The 19097-nt window shown below is 39.4% G+C and overlaps 1 protein-coding gene and 1 long non-coding RNA gene across 20 annotated transcripts in view; one reads left to right on the top strand and one right to left on the bottom strand.

The window, feature by feature from the left end:
* MECOM (MDS1 and EVI1 complex locus) overlaps positions 1–19097 on the top strand; it is a 470676-nt gene that overhangs the window by 180677 nt on the left and 270902 nt on the right. The window lies entirely within an intron of this gene.
* Positions 4555–17115, bottom strand: LOC310845131. 3 transcript variants are annotated; one of them, XR_014564494.1, is made up of 5 exons: positions 16875–17115; positions 14935–15045; positions 13892–14051; positions 4839–4909; positions 4555–4667 (listed from the first exon to the last, which is right to left on the bottom strand). It is a non-coding gene; the product is annotated as an uncharacterized lncRNA (long non-coding RNA). The 3 variants fall into 3 exon arrangements; XR_014564495.1 differs by lacking the exon at positions 4839–4909; XR_014564496.1 differs by lacking the exon at positions 4839–4909 and having other exon boundaries at positions 14984–15045.

The following is a 19097-nucleotide window of genomic DNA, read 5'->3' as shown; positions in this document are numbered from 1 at the left end:
CAACCTTAAACACACTTTCCCAAGAGTAAGTCCTATTGAAACCAATGAGACTTCTCTAGTAGTGAACAATGTTAAAATCAAGCCAAAACACCCTTCTTCTGCACACTGTGTGCAGTGTTTAAAATGAATTGATAGTTTCTTATATTATGCAGTTTAATAGGTCGGTTGGCAATGTTTGAGCACAAATAGCTGCAATAATCTCCCTGTACATTCTCTTCAAATGTATTGGCATGTTTGGCAAATGCATGCTTTGTTGTTTTATTTTAATAATATTTTTTTAAGCACAGTATGGCAAAGAATAACCAGATTTGGAAATAGATTCTGATTAAGAAAATTAGGCTGTGAGTGCAGCATTCATGCCACTTATAAAGTGTTTATATTGATCATAAAAAAATTAATTGAAAGGACTGGTGGGGGTGAGGAGGGTTGATTATACAAACAATTCCCTATATAATCCAGAGGCAAAATTCCTCGACTTGACGGGACTCTCCCTCTGACAGTTCTCCTAAGGTAGGTTATTTTGGAGAAAACATATGTTTCCATTTTCTCTCCCTCTGCTTCCTTTTTAGTCCCCAGGCTCCAGAAGGGTCACAGCAACATTAAGGCTTTTGTCAGTGTGATTAATAGCTCTTTAGATCATCTTTAATTCACTCACTAATGACTGAGGGTCTTTCTGCTCTCCAAGTAATCGGGTGATGTATGAGCCGATAGTACACCTTGTGGCAGAGGTGAAAATCATTCAGGCAATGCAAATATTGTCACGGGGACAAATGTTTTCCCTGTTAATAAAAATTAATGAATTTTACCCAGAAGCTAGTTACAAAAGCAATGGTGAAAGAGATCTAAGCACAAGACCGGGAGATGCAGGGGATGAGGTGGAGGCAGTACACCAAGACCTCATTTCTTGGAGCCATTTGTTTTGTCTTTTGAGATATGTAAGGATAGGTATTCTTAGTATATCTGCATCTGCATAATAGATGAGACACTGGCGGGTTAATTAAATTATACAAATAAATTGCATTGTGACCAAATCTGTCTTTCAGTTGCAAAGGCCTGCTTGCTTGTTTGCTCAGTTCAACACCATTATTTTTTCTGGCCGTGGGGGGAGACACCCTCCCCCACTCAATAGCTTTCTCATTACAAAGATTTCAGGCAGAAATTTTGGGATTTGGTGGTGGGTGAAATCCTGAAATGCTGTCCGTCAAGGTGTTATCCCTGTAAAAATTATGTAACGATGTCCACATTTAAAGCCATCTTACATCCGGTAACTCTGAATCCCATAAGATACGGTAATTACCGGCATGTATTGTGTCATGAATCTTCTGCATAACTCCGAGCTCTAGAATTCTGAGAGAGAGTAAAATAGTTCTTGATAACCATTATTTCTAGGTAAATTGGAATAGGCTCAGAAAAGGGAAAGAAAGGTGGAGAGCAGTATGTTTAGCCCAAATAGGTAAATATGAGGGGTGGGGGTGGGCATAATATTGCTCTTCAAATATTTAAAGGGCTGTCTTATAGGAGAGGGCAAATCTCTGTTGCCCCAGAGGGCAGGACTAGATCTAATGGGCTTCAGTTACAGGAAGATAGATTTTGCCTGAACGTTAGTCAAAACCCCTGGAAGATACGAGCACTGAGACAATGGAACCAAGTACCTGGTAGCTGCCCCTCCCTTGAGGTCTTGAAGCAGAGGCTGAACTACCATCTTTTCAGGATGCTGCAGCGTGGATTTCTTGCACTGAACAGAGGACTGAACTAGATGACCTACAAAGACCCTTCCAACTGTACAATTAGATGACTATCTGCACACTGTGCATAATTTTATAATCCTCTGTCTGTTCTGCTCCTCAGCCATTTTTTAGTTCTTTTTCCAAACTAAAAGTCATCACATACTTAGAAGTCCTCCACCTTGTTAAATCTTAAGCAGAAATGTGTATGTACACCATGGTATACTTAACAGCATTTTCAACAATTTTGTTTGTCCTAATATTTTGCTATTAGTGCACGCACTTCCCAAATTCATTGCTGCTCTCCCTTGTATGCCCATCATCACCCCCTCCTTGTGACTATCCAGTAAGTTTGAAAAAAGGTGCGGGTATTGTTTACTGATTCAATATACACCACGGCTAAGCCTGCTGTTCTTTTTGGTTCATTTTGATAGTCCCTGATTCTTTCTTCTGATGACAAAAGCCATTGTCTCAGTGGAATATACATTTCTGAAACACTTCCCAGATCCAACCCTATCATTTACATCTTTCCATAAAAAAGGCAAACTTTTAAAAGACATAATTTTACCTCTCTCTGCAGCGCTTATCTACAAACGAACATACGACTGAGGGGTGGGGGTAAGGCTCCACTTGTTACTATTATTTCTGGTAGACACCCAAGGAGAGTAGCTAATTTGTTCCTCATTAATGCCAAGGACAATTTTTTAAGGGGCTGAATTATGCATTTATTTCCATTCAGCCACTATGGTGAGCTTCTTTTCTCCCCATCTTTCTCACACACAGTTCCCAAACCTTTACTGCATGTTTTATGTGATAGCATAGGGTGAATTAATGTGTCTTTTAAAAAGAGAGAAAGACAGAGGCAGAGACAGAGAGAGATGAATTAGTGATGAATCTTAAATAAGGACAGAAAATTACATGCACACACACTCCACTGGAAAAGATGGCACCTGCCTTTGGTTGGATTCCCCTTTTGCAGCGAGTCCATGGTATCTCCTTAACAATTAAGCTCAGAAACCTTGACTAAGACCACTTGAACTTCGGAGGCATCTGAAATGTAGATGCTGATGCAACTCTTTGAACTACTTTGCCTTTAGACTTAGTTCAGCTAAAATAGTTATTCTGGACTGCCTTGTGCTTTCTCCAATATCATAATATAGGTATGGTTGCCCATAGTTGACGAATCAAAGGAGTGTGCTCTTCCCTGAGTTAAAAGTCCTCAAGGTCCAGTTTGTCAGTATATATGTACAGAGTCATTTATCTACCTATTCCAGTGCTACAGTCTTTACCGGACCTTTGCTATTTGCAGCATAGGGTTCTTTTTTATGGATTAAAATTAAAGACACACTTCACTCAAGGCAAGTTTTTTCACCCCCTTTTCACCTACCTGAGCACCTGCAGGCAATCGATCCTAGTGCAACATTTTGAGGGATGGTTGAGGAATTCAATATCTTGGACTAATGTGTGGATTGGAATGTAGCTCTTTACAGGACTTTTCTGACGCAGTTTTTGGTAGTTTACACAAATCATAAGACACATTTAAATATTATTTTGGGAGGAAATACATATTTAAATATGTATGTTAACAGAAACATTTTTTAAAAGCACAGATTAATGCAGAAACAGAGCAGAATGGAATTATGTGTAAAAACTTGTAATCAAGAGAAGTATAGAATCAATGAATTGTAGAGTTGGGAGGGACCTTGAAGGTCATATAATCTAACCTGCTGTAATGTAGGAATCTCAACACATGGTCCGCTATCCAATTTGAAACCATACCTGCTTAGCTTTGCAAATGTGCTTCCACTTTTACTGCTGCACCTCTGCAACCCTAGTCCATCTTCTGGGAGGATGCCACCGTTGGGAATCAATGCTGCATGGAGTCTCTATACTCAAAGGGGATAGTGTGATTGATGCATCCAAGATAAAGTAGGACTCATGGCCACCCCACTTCAGCCCTGCTTGTGGCACTCATGTGTGCATACAGCTTATGAACCTGGTCATCTAGGAGTACTGCCCAAGGTCTTGGGCTGCAGTGTTTCCCAGCTTCCCTCCTGATGTCCTTTAAGCTGGAGATGCCAGGGATAGAAACAGGTAAATTCTGCGTGCAGAATGTGCCTTCTACCACTGAGCTATTTGTCCTTCTGCATCGGACTTGTATTTTGATTTAGATCCAAATTGCTGAATGCAAACCAAATGCAAAAACAAAGACAGGTTTATATTGCCATGTTCTGTGTCCATGGACTGTTCCACCATCCATCATCATGAAGTGACCCTGCTTCATGAAGTGCCATCAGGGGAAACAGATAAAGGCAGGGATTATTGTCTAGATGGTGCCAGAGTAGTGGGATGTGGGCATTTAGGGGCTGCAACAGGCAGAATGTTTTAGGAACCACATAGGAGGTTGTCTATGTGTCAGACCATTGACACATTTAGCTCAGTATTGTCAACATTGACTGGCAGTGGCTCTCCTTGGTTTTCCCCGCACTGTCTGGAGACACCAAGGCAGATACTCTACCAGTGAACTATGGACCTTTGCTTTGGGGCAGTGCTGCTCATGACTGAATAGCAGAGTGAAGTATTGGAGGATTACATGGGCCTCTCCAGTCCACTCAACACTCACCTAAGAGTGTGGGCTTCTAAGGAGTCATACAATTGGCGTAATCCATGTGCTCTGCGCTTCTCCAGTATTCAGATGGAAGCCACTATGAAACGGTTCCTGTGCCTCTTTTATAATGTATGAATTGGCATTATGCTTAAAGAGCCACTGAGTTCTAATGTTTGGCCTTCCTTTGAACCTTTTGTAGTAAAGCAAGAAATGAAAGCCAAGTTAAAATTAAACTATTGTTTTACTTCCAACATTTTTAGTAATGGGATTGGTTATCTAACGATTGGTTCTCGATGCCTGGTATAAATTGTGCTGTTTGCTCTCTGTACTTGTGGCTGGAAAAAAAAGCAAAGGCAAAAGGAAATCAATTTGAAGTAGCAAGTAACAAATGACCAGTCTTAGGCAAGTATACAAGTTGGGGGGAAATAGAGTCGTGGAGGACATACATTACTAGCAAATGCAATGCTGACTCTTTTTCCTTTTCTAAATGCAGCAAAACCACTTACATGTTTGTGGGTGTGTGCATGTGCTCAAGTGTAGGTGTGACCTGTTCATTGTGCCAAATTTTGGGTGGGGACTGAAAGGCAAGAAGACAGGCAGACAGAACCTGCTTAATAATAATGCTCATTATTAAACTATATAACTTGAATACGGCAGAGAGGGGCTATTAGTGGGTTATTTAACAGCACAGAATCTGATATCTCACATCAGAGAAATTTGAGAAAGTTGCAGAAAACTGGAAGGATGCAGAACCCAAATACATTTTGTTTTGATTTACAAAAACACTGTAACTTATCTTTAACTGTAACATATTACAAATAATTTAGTTTGATTTGTCATCCCTTAAAAAATTCTTTCATACACACAATCAGAGTAGTAAAGAATGGTTAAATAATGGGACTTGTTTGCACTCTCTCTTTACTTGCTGATGGATGAAGTGGAGGTTCTAATCACTTTTCATTATTGTGAGTACAGCTTCAGGAGTTGTTTCTATGGCATTTTGCACAGCACAGTTATCTCCAGTGGTGGGTACAGTTCATAGTTCCAGAGAGAAATGCAGACATTTCAGTGACTCAAGATAGCAAGAGGATTTAGCTAAAAACACATTGTGGTGTTTAAAAACATATGTAGATAGGAGTTCTAGGATGAAAACTACCTTGAGATAATAATCAGCTACCACCTGCGTAGAAAGTGCATGCTGTGTTTCATGCCTGTTGCGGCTAAGGGATGACATGGGGCAAACAAGGAAAGAATCAAAAATAAGGAAAAGGGAGGGCCTAGTATATGTAGGGAAGATCACCTGGACAAGATGATACCATCAGCCACTTGGTTAACAGTAGGCAAAATAGTTGACAATTAGCATATGTTCATACTGTTCGTCTTTAGACAAACTGGAATATGTTAAGATATTGTAAATCCATATGTATTTACATTTTATAAACTCGTTTGCATACATTTTAAAGCCCTTCACATGTAAATGGTGTGCCATGATGGTGACAGGTTCAGCATCCAGCTTACATGCATTCATTTCCCTGCCTGAAATGAGCCTATTGTTTTCTGTTAGAACATCTGAAAAAGGCTTATAAATGTAAGTGGCTTCTTGTTGTCATCCACTTACTGAATGCTTCAATTCCTGGTTTCAAATGTGGTTTCTGTTCTAGACACTCCCACACTGCTGACCATATTTGTTTCCTCCCTACCACATTATGCCATCTTAAGAAAGTGAGGACTAGGCAAATTGTGACCCTGGCATGTGTTGGTGTCATCATGATATCTTAGTGGTTTACACCACCTGTAAGTGATCTGTTTTTCCAAGCGTTGTAGAAGAGGGATTTATTATAGTTTGAAGAGAATGTGAGAGAATAGCATAAGGCTTCTCCTTCTATTTAGCTGAACCCAAACCCATATACTTTTCATGTACCTTGTACTTTTTTAACCCTCTCCTTTATACAAGGGAGTGATTGTGTAGGGCAAGAGACTGAAAATGGCAGTGAGGTGGTTTTCTTTATGTTTTACTCCCAGGAGACCACATTTACCATATTATATTGAGTTGCCATTTTGTTCTGGAAATAAAAAAGAAATGGCAAATGTTCATTTGCACATATTCATTCCTTTAAACATATGTAAATTTCTCGTTTATTAGCTTGGAGGAAAACAGCAATCTATCCATCGATCAATCAAACAAACAAAGACTAGCAAGGAGGCAAGAAGAACAGAAAGCACATTTAAAACTTTCCCAAAGAAGGATGGAAAATAGCTGGAATTAGTTAAAAATCAAATGACTCAGAGAGTAACAGCTTGTGTTTGAGGAAAAGAGGCCCAACAGAAAATGCCTCTTTAGAGCCCACTGGATATTTGCAGGTATAAAGGGAACGTACTGAGTCATGGTTCATTTACAGTGTCTGTTTCCTCTCTCCGGGAATGGTTTCTAACAGATTCAAGGAGACTCCAACCTTGTAGCTGGAATAAAGGCAGCACTGTGAGTGAAAGATTTGTTCTGTTTAAAGAGAAAAGTTGTCAGCCATGTTTCACATATTGTGCCTCTATTGAAGGACAACTTCCTTCTTCCAAACTGTGCCAGAGATGGAGTCCTGTACAATAGGTATTGGCAACGCGTGAAGCCAAAAGGTCATGATAGCTGCTTTTAGTATAACTGGCAACTGGCCTGTCAGGCAAACCATGGCAAGTACCCCATTAGAAAGCACAGCCAGGATCCAAATAAAGGACATGCACATACTTGTAGCTTTTCCTTCTGTTTTTCCAGCAGAAGCTATCACTGCCAAAGAGAGAGCCCAATTTCAAGACTGAATTGTCAGTATTATTAGGATCAGAAAGGAGCTACTTGTGGCCATGGTGCCTTAGTCCAGAACCTGAAATGTATGTTTTCCAGTTCAGGTAATCAGAGCAATGATTCCAAGAGTGGTTTAACAATAAATCCCCTTTCCCAAGGAACTCTGGGAATTGTAGTTCTGGGAGGGGAATAGGGGTGTTTTAACCACTCTCAGAACCCTTAACAAATTACAGCCATGACTGTTCACAGTCATGGTAAGAATATGGGCTTGATTTCTACATAGTTACCCATCTAGGCCCTAACCAGACTCAGACCTGTTTTGCTTCAGTAAAATGGAAGCCTCATGTGCCTCCGGACCATAGCTTGGGTTTTAAAATGTAAGTTGTCTGAGCCACATGCTTCTTCCTGATTTATGCCCTTCCTCTTTACTGAAATCATGTTAAAATCTAAGATCCAAAATGGTTCTCAGCTGCCCAGACCAGTTCAACTTTGAGAACCACAGCTGTCAGATCCAGTTGGGCCAGATCTGGTTAGAGATTAAGCTGGCTGTTAGTGGGGAATGAAGATGCATGTGACTTTTTTTAGAGCACCGATGGTAGTGTTTTAAATGTAAGGAGTTAGTGTGGCCTCTGATACGCTGGGCAGCTGCTTCTACTTAGTGTACACAATACTGAGCTTCCCTGTGGTATGACTCTGGCCTGATTGGTGGTTCTCTTCCCTGTGCCTGCGTCCCTTGTTCGAATCTTAGCCCAGTTTTTCCGGTTACCAGGGTTCTGTCCCCACCACAATAGGTCCATTAAATTTATTAGTTTTATTGACTCTGTTTTCCTTGAGCCTATTTAGAAAACTATGTATGAGAAGAGAAGGAGGGGAAATGACACAACACACATCCCCCATAAAGACAGGAGATAATGATTATATTTTTAATCAGCATTAAAAAAATGTTTCTGATAAGAGGAAGGCTAGCATGGTTTGGAGTGCTCTGGATGTCTTGGTAAACAGTGCCCATATTGCAGGATGGTTTCCCAAATAACTGAATGGAAGCTGCAGCTGTGGTTAAAGGGCTTATCAAACTCATCAATCACATCATCAAAAATAGTTATATGCTAGAATTAGAGACATAGATCTGTCTTCGGCACTGACAGGTTCCAACTATTGCTTCCTAAGAGGAAGTTGTCCTGGATATGATTTCTGCTGCAGTAGCCAATGTAGAAGTAATAATAGACTCCATTTTCACTGAGAAAAACGAAACTTCCAAAAGAATAATAATAATTAAATATATATAGTTTCCCTCCTGACACATGGAATTTGAGCTAGTTTCCCTTAGAAGCTGCGGAGTCTATAATTCTTGCTACTTGATTCAATATGTACTTATTTTATTCCAATTTGGCACATGCATATATTTTGCTTTTGCTAGTTGAGGGAGGGATTAATTAATTGATCAGAATGTTTATACTTTCCCTACTAACCGAAGTTCCGAATGAGGCTTATATTATATTTAAAATAATATTATTAAATAGACAGTAGTTACTAAGGCAGGAGAAAGATTGTAGGTTTCTTCCCTGGTTTTCCAGTGCTCCAGCAATACTCTGCACTTGAATCTCTAAGACTGGAATGGGCTGTTGGCTGTCTCTATCCCATTCCTTTGTTGCCAGAAATTTTATCAAACGAACTTCTGATTTATGCACACTTTCAAGTCCAACAAGATAGTCTTGAAGCACATGAGGCTACCACCTGGCTGAAGCTGGGTCTGGTCAAAAGCTGGATGCAGTTCCTCCTGAGAATTTTATGTATGCTGTGTATCATATGATGAAAATTTTCATATGATGAAAATTGCCCATTTGAAATTAAAAGAATGAGGAAGGAAGTCCAGTGTCACCATATGGCACGCTTGGGCATCCTCAGGCAGAACCCAAAGCTGTCCTCCCACCCCCAGTGACCATGAAATACTATATCTGGGCAATTGTGATAACTTAAAGTGGCATCTCCCACCTCTAATCAGAGCACTGTGACCATTAGGTTATCCCACCAGGGCCATCAACATAGGAGGGAACCCACTAGAGGGAGCTGGCCCTCTAAGATTAATTCAACTAAACATTAAGTTCCCTTTTCTATGTTTGAAGCAGAAATATTACGGAGTGCAGCATTTAAGTAAAAATAAACACACATTTTCTGCCTGATGGAAGCTTTGATAGTAGTTGGGCAGTATAATCCTGGGCATGTTTACTTGCAATGAGATCTTACTGTGTTCAGTGGAGTTTATACTCCAAGGAAAAGTGTACATTGAATTTCTAATTTAGGTATTTCAGTAATATAACTAGAGTTTTTTGTTTGTTTTTAAAGTACAGATTAGGTGCCAGTACTCAGATTTTGATAAAAATGTCATGGGTGCAAACACACAATGGCTATCATAGGTAGCAAAAAAAGAAGAATGGGTACAGTCACAAAACAAGCCCTGAAAAGAGCTGAAAGTTCTTTCCCCTCCCCCTTGCCAACATAAAAATATATTTTTGTTAATAGCACTGTAAAAATGAAATATTTTTTAGCAAAGATTTCAGAGGGAAAATGAAGTAGTGGCCTCCCTCAGTCATCTCAAATGTTTAAGATTTAGGAAACAAGAAAAAAAATGAAGATATCATTTCAAAATTCAAAGTGTGTTTGTTGTCTTGTCTTTTGTGATCAAGACCTATGGGTGGTAGTAGAGTAGGGAGGATAATCTGAAAGCATTTAGAGTAGGGTTTTTTTAAAAAATAAAAAAACGTATTGGTGAAATCTCAGTTTCTCTATTATTTGGCAACTTTTTTCCACTTCTGAAGATATTTCTCTTTTAAATGTATCAGTGGTGGGTTGTTGTTTTTTTGTATTTTTAACTTGCTTTGGCTCTTTTTATTGTACATTGTTTTGAGACGATTGTGTGAAAGGCAATTAATGAATTGAGGATGAGGATCATTTTAATTATTGCTTTCTGCTCCCCTTATTATGTTTATTCAGAAGAATTTTTCATGATTCGCTTTGCAGTTCAGATTCTGTATGTCTAGAGAACAAAATACTAAGCATCTGAGCAGTCACAAGCTCAGTAGAGGGACAGATTCTCAGCTAGGTCAAAGCAACAGAAAAATCAGCAATATCTTTCTCTTTGATTGATTTTTGTGTAGATGTGTCACAATCACAGGTTGTGCTTTTAGTTGTATCACTTGAAGCTAATATCTAATGATTAGATTCTCAACTGTATGGATGTCCAGAGATAGGTTTTTGCACCATCCATTTGCTACCCTGGATTACCACTTACCTAATGGTGGCACAGGCCTGTGGAATTGGGAATAGGGCTGCCAACTTTAAAAAACTGGGTTCTGCTCCTGTGCTTTTAACAGTAGGCGACAAATATTATCAATGTACTGTGAACTTTCAATAGAAGATTTCTGCAAACAATAATGCTTTTAAAGGGCACAGGACAACCTCAGGAAGCTTGAAATCAAATGCTTGTGCAGCCATAAAGTTGTGTATTGGCCTTGAAGAAGTCACTAATGTTACTAATGTGTGTGCTAGTAAGGGAAAGTTTTCAGTTCGCAATAATCATGCCTTGGCTTAACCTCGTTGGCAAGGTTCAGCATATGTTCAGGAAAGTGACTGAAATAAATGTGCAGTGGAGATATTGGTCTTCATGTGGTTGTTGTTAAGACATACATAGTTCTGTGAGAGCATGCACAAAAATTCATGTACAGTCGTACCTTGATTCTCGAACAGAACGTGTTCCATTATGAGCGTCCTGCAGCCAATCGGAAGCCGCTTGACTTCCTAAAATCGTTCAAAAACCAGAACACTCACTTCCAGGTTTTGATTGTTCAGGAACCAAGCCGTTTGAGATCCAAGGTACAACTGTAAACTGTACTATAGGTAAAGGAAAAGGACCCCTGGATGGTTAAGCCCAGTCAAACGCGACTATGGAGTGTGGCACTCATCTCACTTTGTAGGCCGAGGGAGCTGGCGTTTGTCCACAGACAGCTTTCCAGGTCATGTGGCCAGCATGACTAAACTGCTTCTGGCGCAATGGGACACCGTAACTATAGTTGAGACTAGAGAGTTGGACTTGGATTGGGAAGGCCTGTGATCAAATCTCCTGCTCTGCACATCCAGAAGAATGAGGTGGTAAAGTAGACTGCGCCTATTGCAAGCCACCACCACCCCTTTGCATTTTGTAATATTTCCCCACATTAAAAACAAAATATCTCCAGCACATAATTTCCAAGAAAAGACTTCTCTGGCCCAGCCTCTTCCCTGCTCTGATAGTTTCTACTGGCAGGGTGTTTGAGTGTGTATGTGTTTAAAATTCTAAAGTAATCTCTACCTACTGAAAAAATAAAGTCTATTCTACTTTCTCTTGATTCATTTCTGCGGTTATAACCGCAGACCCCAACTCTCTCTGTTGTAGAAAACCAATCAGGGCCCTCTACGGACCAGCCTCTGTGTTCTGAGGAGGACGGAGAGGCATGACTGAGAGAGAGAACTATGCCAGGATATGTCTTTTGACCCTTCAGGACCTTCCTGAAGCAACTGGGTTCAAATGTCCTGACAGAATCTGTGAGCTGGGACCTTGATGGCTTGAGAAGCGTCTTTCCCCACTTTGAACCAGGGACTGTAGAAGGACAATAAGAAGACCCCCATGCGACTGGACATCAGAATACTTGAAGGTGGAAAGAGTGAAAAGCACATGCACCCTAGCCACTCTCAGGCTTGCAGCATTATGATGTCTGTGGGAAAATAGTGAGGTGGCTGGAACATTGGACTTAAGTCCAGAGGGACCTGGGTTCATATTTCCCACACAGGTCCAAGTTGACTCAATCTCTCAACTTAAGCTACCTCACAGGGTTGTTGTGAGGACAAAAGCAGAGTAGGAGTGAGGTGGGACACAATGTACAGTGCCCTGAGCTCATTTGAGGATGAGTCAGGATGAAAATGGAAAAAGTAAATTTTAACAGCTCTGCAGATGTAAAGATGTGTATACCTTTAAACATTCATGTACACATTTCTGGGTCTTCTGGCCCAGTTAATGCTCTAAGACACATGTACAGTGGTACCTCGGGTTAAGTACTTAATTCGTTCTGGAGGTCCATTCTTAACCTGAAACTGTTTTTAACCTGAAGCACCACTTTAGCTAATGGGGCCTCCTGCTGCCGCTGCGCTGCCGGAGTTATTAACCCACGTAATATTTCTGGGTTAGCGGAGTCTGTAACCTGAATCGAATGTAACCTGAAGCGTATGTAACCCGAGGTATCACTGTACACACTTTATGTGTTTACATCTTATGTGTTTCCCACAGAGAAGTATGCAGAGCAGCCCTCACCCATTTCATGATAAAGTGGTGTCCCTGAACTCTTATTTGGTGGTTTCTTTTAACAGCACTGTTATGGTTCCTGAGCCCTGGTCACTTTATTTTAGTTTGTTCCCCTTTTTTATGAGTGTAGGGAGAAAAGGAGAGTCTCCTCATTTTGCTGGTGACAAAGGGGTTACCGTGCACATGGGTGTAGGACACAGTTGCCAACACTTTTGGACCTATGAGAACACTTTGAACTTTGAGAAAGTACTGTGGGCTCAAGTCACAAAATGGCTGCCATGGGAAGTCAGCTGGCCCTGATTGTGGAGATCACACAATATTGATCCTCCTCCTCCTCTCCCTTCCTCTTCATTATAATTTTTAAATTAATTTTCACATTTAAACATTATCATCATATAAACCATAACAAACAAATACAATTAAAAGAAAAAAGAAAAAGAAAATAAAACATTTTCACACCATATTCAATCCATATTTTGGAATAACTCAGATCCTTTGACTTCCCTCCATTTCCTCCCCTGGTTCTTTTGTAATATCTTATATTATACATGTCTGTAATTTCTTTATCCTTAATTATTTCCAATTTTAAACATTTTCCTTAATATATTTTAATATAGCAGGTTAAAAACTCACTCATGGACACACACTTCACATGTCCCTCTCTGCCCAAGTGCATCACTCCCTCTCAGACTATACATACACAGACTCACATTCCTAGCTTCTGTCTTCCCACGACACATGCTCAGCGTATATCTCTGCCTCTGTTTATGGCCAACTGCATCTCTCTCAATCATACACACACACACACACACGGCATGCCTTAACAACCCATCCTCCCCCCCTCATTCAGAAAATCCCACTTGCAGGCAATAAAATAAAATAAAATCATGAGGGCCCCCAAACCAGAGACCATGGGCACCATAGTGACCATGATCACCAGTGAAGACCATGTTGGCGATCTCTGTTGGGGCATCTTTTTCTTTTTCCCCCATATAGGCATTATGGAAAACATGTGAAAATCAAAGAAAGGTAGAGCAAGCCTTACTGCGCCTTTCAGCTTCAATTCCCTTTCTTTACAATGGGAAATCCTAGATTGTTGAGGCCTCTAGTGCCATGAGCTAGAAAGTTTCCTTGCATATCCAACCATTAGGATGAATGCTGGAGAACTGTATTTATATTTCCCCAAACAGCAGCTTTCCCCCAGTTTCTAATTGCCATTAAATAAGACTGAATGTTCAATGAAAAATCTGGACAGAACCTTGTTGGCTCTCCTACTAACCTGCCTGTGGGTTAAATGTTTCCGTGTCTATCCATGGCATGTCATTGGTGTAATAAATATTAACACACAAAAAAACAGTATTTCTGCTTCAGCCTAATCATACACAATCATGATTTTCATGTAAACAGTTTTCTCCTGACAAGTGAAGAGTGCATACCTCCCTGATTTGCTGCACTTGTGTATTGAAATCCTCCGGCCATGGATGTTAAAAAGTAAACATGTCTATCAGAATTTTTTTAAAGGAATCAAATGATGGTCAAAGTCTGAAGACCTCTAGAAATGCCTTGTTAGAGTTTTCCTAGCTTTATTGTGGAATCCTAGAAATATTTTTTTAAAATCAAGGAAAATGCTTAAAATATACAGTGGTACCTCCGGTTACATACTTAATTCTTTCCAGAGGTCTCTTCTTAACCTGAAACTGTTCTTAACCTGAAGCACCACTTTAGCTAATGGGGCCTCCCGCTGACGCCGCACGATTTCTGTTCTCATCCTGAAGCAAAGTTCTTAACCTGAGGTTCTATTTCTGGGTTAGTGGAGTCAGTAACCTGAAGCGTATGTAACCAGAGGTACAACTGTACATAATTCATGTACATAACTGTACATTCAATATTTAGACTGATTTTTTTTCAAACCTATGCATAGTGGGCTTGGATGAGATGTGCCATATGAATTAGTAGCGGGTTGCTCATACACTCCTTCTGGTAGTAGACCTGCTCCATAGCTACTACCGGGAGGCATAGAGAAGGGGTAGCAGGAAGGCTAAGTAGTTGGGGGAAGGCCAAATAAGACAAAATAGAGGGCATAAGTAAGGGGTGCCGAGTTAGTGGTATAATGAGGATGTAGTATTGAGGGTGCAAAAACTGCAATGGCTTGAAGCAATGGCAGAAGATAACTGGAGTAGAATAAAATGCAGACACAGAGGTTTCTGTGGAGCAAAAATAGTTGGTACTGTAAAGTGCTGTCTGCATGATGGCTTTCCCCTGTGCAAAGATTTTGATGTGTGGCTGTAAGGTTAGGATCTTTTGCTACCCCAGTTTATATAAATAATATTTGTTGTTCCAGTTACTGATTCCAGTGACTCCTAAAACAGGAGCATTTGGAAGCTGACACATCTGTGGATGTTTTAAATCATAAGGGCATCTACTCTATTCTGTTTTTTCAAGTGTTGGCGTATGAAGTTCTTTGTCATTCCAGACCCACCTGTCTGGGAACACAGAAATCGAAAACAGGAGTAACTCTCGAATTTCACCTTCATTTAATCCATCACAGAAAGCGTGCCTTTCTTTTCTCTTTTCTTCTTCTTCTTTTTTGCTGTATAAAGAAAAAAAAATGCAAGGACATTTAAACAAAGTGACACAGATCATCAGCAGATCAACTGAAAATGACAGCTCAATCAAACAAATGTATGTTGAGAATTTCCACAGGGCGGCTTTAGCTGCAGCCAAACCAAATTTGTTTAGTATACATCAGTTAGCTGCTTAGAAACATTCAGCAGAGATGCTAGCCAGATGATGACTCTTCTAGACAAACATCTATTTAACTGAGTATCCCCATCCATGACCGTGTTAGTGTTTGGATATATGTGATGGGCTTTCTTCAAAATATGACTTCATTTCAACAGCAGCCAGGTACCAATTCAGGCATATTGTGTTCATACAAAAATTAAAGGTATGCTTTCAAATACTAGAACCTAGCAGGGAGAATTTCGCAACAAAACCAACTATCATTTTCCCTATCAACTGCAACTACTAGCCCTTCTATTTATGTGATGATTAATGCTCAAATCAACACAAGTTGTTTCTTTCAAAGGATTTCAGCATGGTGAACTAATGCAGCTGATGGAGCTTCAGACATGACATGCTTCATCTTGAAATATATTCAAGAAGTGAGTTGAATCAAAGCATAGTAGGTCGTGATATGTAGGTACAAGTTTGAAGTTTGCAAGACTGTTGGATCATTGGATAATATATGATGGAGGAATTAAAAGCAAACCGGCCAGAAAGGAGCAGATTTGTCTACATAAAGATGAAATGGAAATTCCATTGGTGGGACACATCTGCTCAAGTGGCTCAGATCAGGGGGAGAGGCTGTAATAAAGACTGTGAAAGATCTAGGAGAATGTGTCCCCCCCCCCCCATTGCAGGCTGGTTGCTATGATGTTGCTGGTGGGAAAATATATTGAGTGAGATAGTTGATCATGGAGTTCCTATCTTAAAAAAAAGAGACTACAGATTACATGCAACATGGGGCAAAGGAGCTGAGCAGCAAGAAGATTGCTATGTCTCTACACGCAGAGATGGAAGGAGAAGATGTTTCTTTTTATGTTAATTGATATTAATCAAAGATTTAGCAGGGACTGACAATCTGATAAGTAACCTCACTTGTTGAAATTGAACATTTTAACTTAATATACATACAGAAATTGGTTGATGGATAGTTGTTTGAAAAGGAATTAAGTTAAAAAGCAAATATATTGTAATGTAAGGTATCTGTAACATTTGAAGATAAACTAGAAATAATTGGGGAATATGACTAAGGAGAACCATCAACACATCCAGGAAGGCGTGCAGGAAGTCAGATTAGGAAAAAGGTTAAATTTGTTTTACTTCGTTTTAATTAGTGACCAGTTTGTAAAAATTTGAAAATCAATAAAAAAGATTTGCGGAAAAAAGAGAAGTTTGCAGAGATGGTTCTGTGTAGCAATGCCACTTAAGTTTGTAGATAATGACCTCTTAATACTTATTTTTTACTGTGTAATATTTTGTTTTATTACAAGTTGAGCATTTTTACCCTGAAACACTTAACACTGTTCAATAGGAAAATGGCTCATCAAATTTCCAATCCAATCCAAAGCTCCCCACCCATTTGACAGTCAGGGATCACTTGCAAGCCTCCCCGATTCTGAACTGTCAAATGCTTCATGCAGCCTGGAAAATCTTGCTTAGCCATGGTTGCTAGGGCTGATGGGACTTGCATTTCACAAGCATCTGGAGGGTCAAAGGTTAAGTAACAATTTAGTGCCATTAATATTAAAAATATAAGATCCAGCTCAGAGATCTGTCTAGGAAAATACTGCATTTATAACCAAAGCTTCTACTTAGCTGAACTCAGTAGTTTAATAATTAAGTGCACAATCTTACCCCAGATTTGCTGGGATGACCAAGTTAAGACATTCCCAGCCAACATATGTGCCCAGCTCTAGCTCAGCTGGGTCACCTTTTCATATGTTAGTTTATTTCTTCATTTGGTGTATTTCCTAACATAGACCAGTTTCTTTCTTTGCAGCAGAATATATTGGATCACAACAAAATTCAGTTACTCTGTAGGTTCTGCCATTACCAGTTCTTTGAGGCCTAGTCAAGTCAAGAGGACAGAAAAAGATTCGCTAACTATGACAACAAGGAGAAGCCCATAACCAAAGAAGACACAGAATCCTTCTTCATTCTCTTGTGACAAAGGCAGTGCCCCCTAGAGGCAGAAATGTATCTTGCTCTTGAGTTAAAGAGGCAATTTTTTGATATCCTTTAGCGGGGAGTGAATACACAATGTCTTCAACTTTTATTCATATTCTGAAAACAAACCAAACCAAGCAAAACAAGTCTTTGGAGAAAAAGCACACGTACAGTATTTTTCTGGGTTTTTTTTCCCTGGGCCTTTGCATCTCTAGTTGAACAGAGGCAGGTGAAATATGTTTGGCTTGTTTTTTCTCCCTCTTCACATCCCCCCTGTTGCTCATCAATGGGCACAGCTGTCACTTGTGGCAAGGAAGAGGATGAAGTGAGGAGGATGAAAGAGAAAGAAAACCAGCCCAGTATATTCTCTCCTCCCTCTTTGCTCATGTGGAAGACCAATTCCACAAGAACAGAATTTCCCACTTCGTATTTTGAAATTATTTTCACAAACATGGTTTTAGACATATGATCACCTTATTGGACTAAAGCTGGACAAAGATGGGGAAGAAAAGAAATAAATAAAACAAACTTCACTATGATAAAGATACTTAAGATACCATAGTAAGTCATGGCATATATCTCCATGTATACTATACAGCCTCTTAAGATTCATGACTTTCCCAATCAGCTAAGTATGTTCTATTTATTATTGTTATGACCTTGGAGAAATTTAATGATGGTTAGCGGCTGACAAGTAGCTGGTGGGGGAAGTAAGGCTTGGAATTTCCCACGCAAAATAAATGGTGGAAAATATTCTTGCCAGGGTTTGATTTTTCTTTTCAAGTTGATGGCATTGTAGGGTGAATTATTTGATACTTTTTCTGATTACTGGATTGGTTTCTCATGTTTTTATTAGCATTTCAAGGGCTTACTGTGATGTTGCATCCTGGCATCCACATATAATTAAGGGTCTATTAGTGTAATAACATAATTAAAGACTTTCTGGTTGGATGGTTCTACAACAGCCTCTGTCTCCATGATGTAGTAACAAAGCTATACAAAGCAAACCCACAAATGATTAAACCATCACTAGAATGGGGCGAGGGGAGAGTAGTACCCATTTAGATGTAAAATCTGAACACCAGCCTGCTATGAAATACATACTACATAATTGGGAATTGTTGCTGACTTCACTAATCACTCAGTCTGCACATTATGAATGCCAGGGATGCACAAAACCTCCCAAGATATTTTTGCCTCTCATCATGTGTTTGAAACTTTATTTCACAATGGCAAAAGTGTCATTTTTCTGAAGGTAGAATTTTAAAAATGGTTTTCTGAAGAAAATCAAGGCTGTTCATATAGACCAGGGGTTCTCAAACTTTGTTCTCTGGGCCACACTTTCAGAATAAACATTTGCTCATGCCACACCATTTTTAAAAAGTTGATAAGAAATACATTAGAAAACAAAAAGAAACAACTCTTAGCAGTACTTGATTTATAATATAGAACACAACTACATCATAATATGATCATGGAACATCCAGAAAGTATAAAACAATGCAGCTACATAGGTACATGAATCATTCCAAAAATATAATTATAAACAAGCCTCTTATACATGTACCTTAAGTATGTATCCAAACTCAATGAGAAATGTGAGGTTGCTTTTGCTGAATCTCATTTATATTACGTCTAATTTGAGATAAACTCTCATCTCACAAAGAAACCTTTGTCTTTTCTGATCTTTCATATTTGTCAGAGTTGAAAATCCCTGTTCAAAACAATATGTTGTGGAGAACTGTGGAAGAATAACCAATGCTCTTGAAGAGAGGTGTGGATACTGTTTCTGGTTATATATTAAAAAAAAATTCTTTATTAGTATAGTATAGTATAGTATAGTATAGTATAGTGCACTATATCACACTATACTGAAATCTTTCAATATTTCTTTGATTGTCCTTGAATCAT

Source organism: Podarcis gaigeae, assembly GCF_964106915.1.
Source record: "Podarcis gaigeae genome assembly, chromosome: 5".
In the NCBI taxonomy this organism is placed as follows: Eukaryota; Metazoa; Chordata; class Lepidosauria; order Squamata; family Lacertidae; genus Podarcis; species Podarcis gaigeae.
This window is presented reverse-complemented; position numbering and strand designations above follow the sequence as displayed.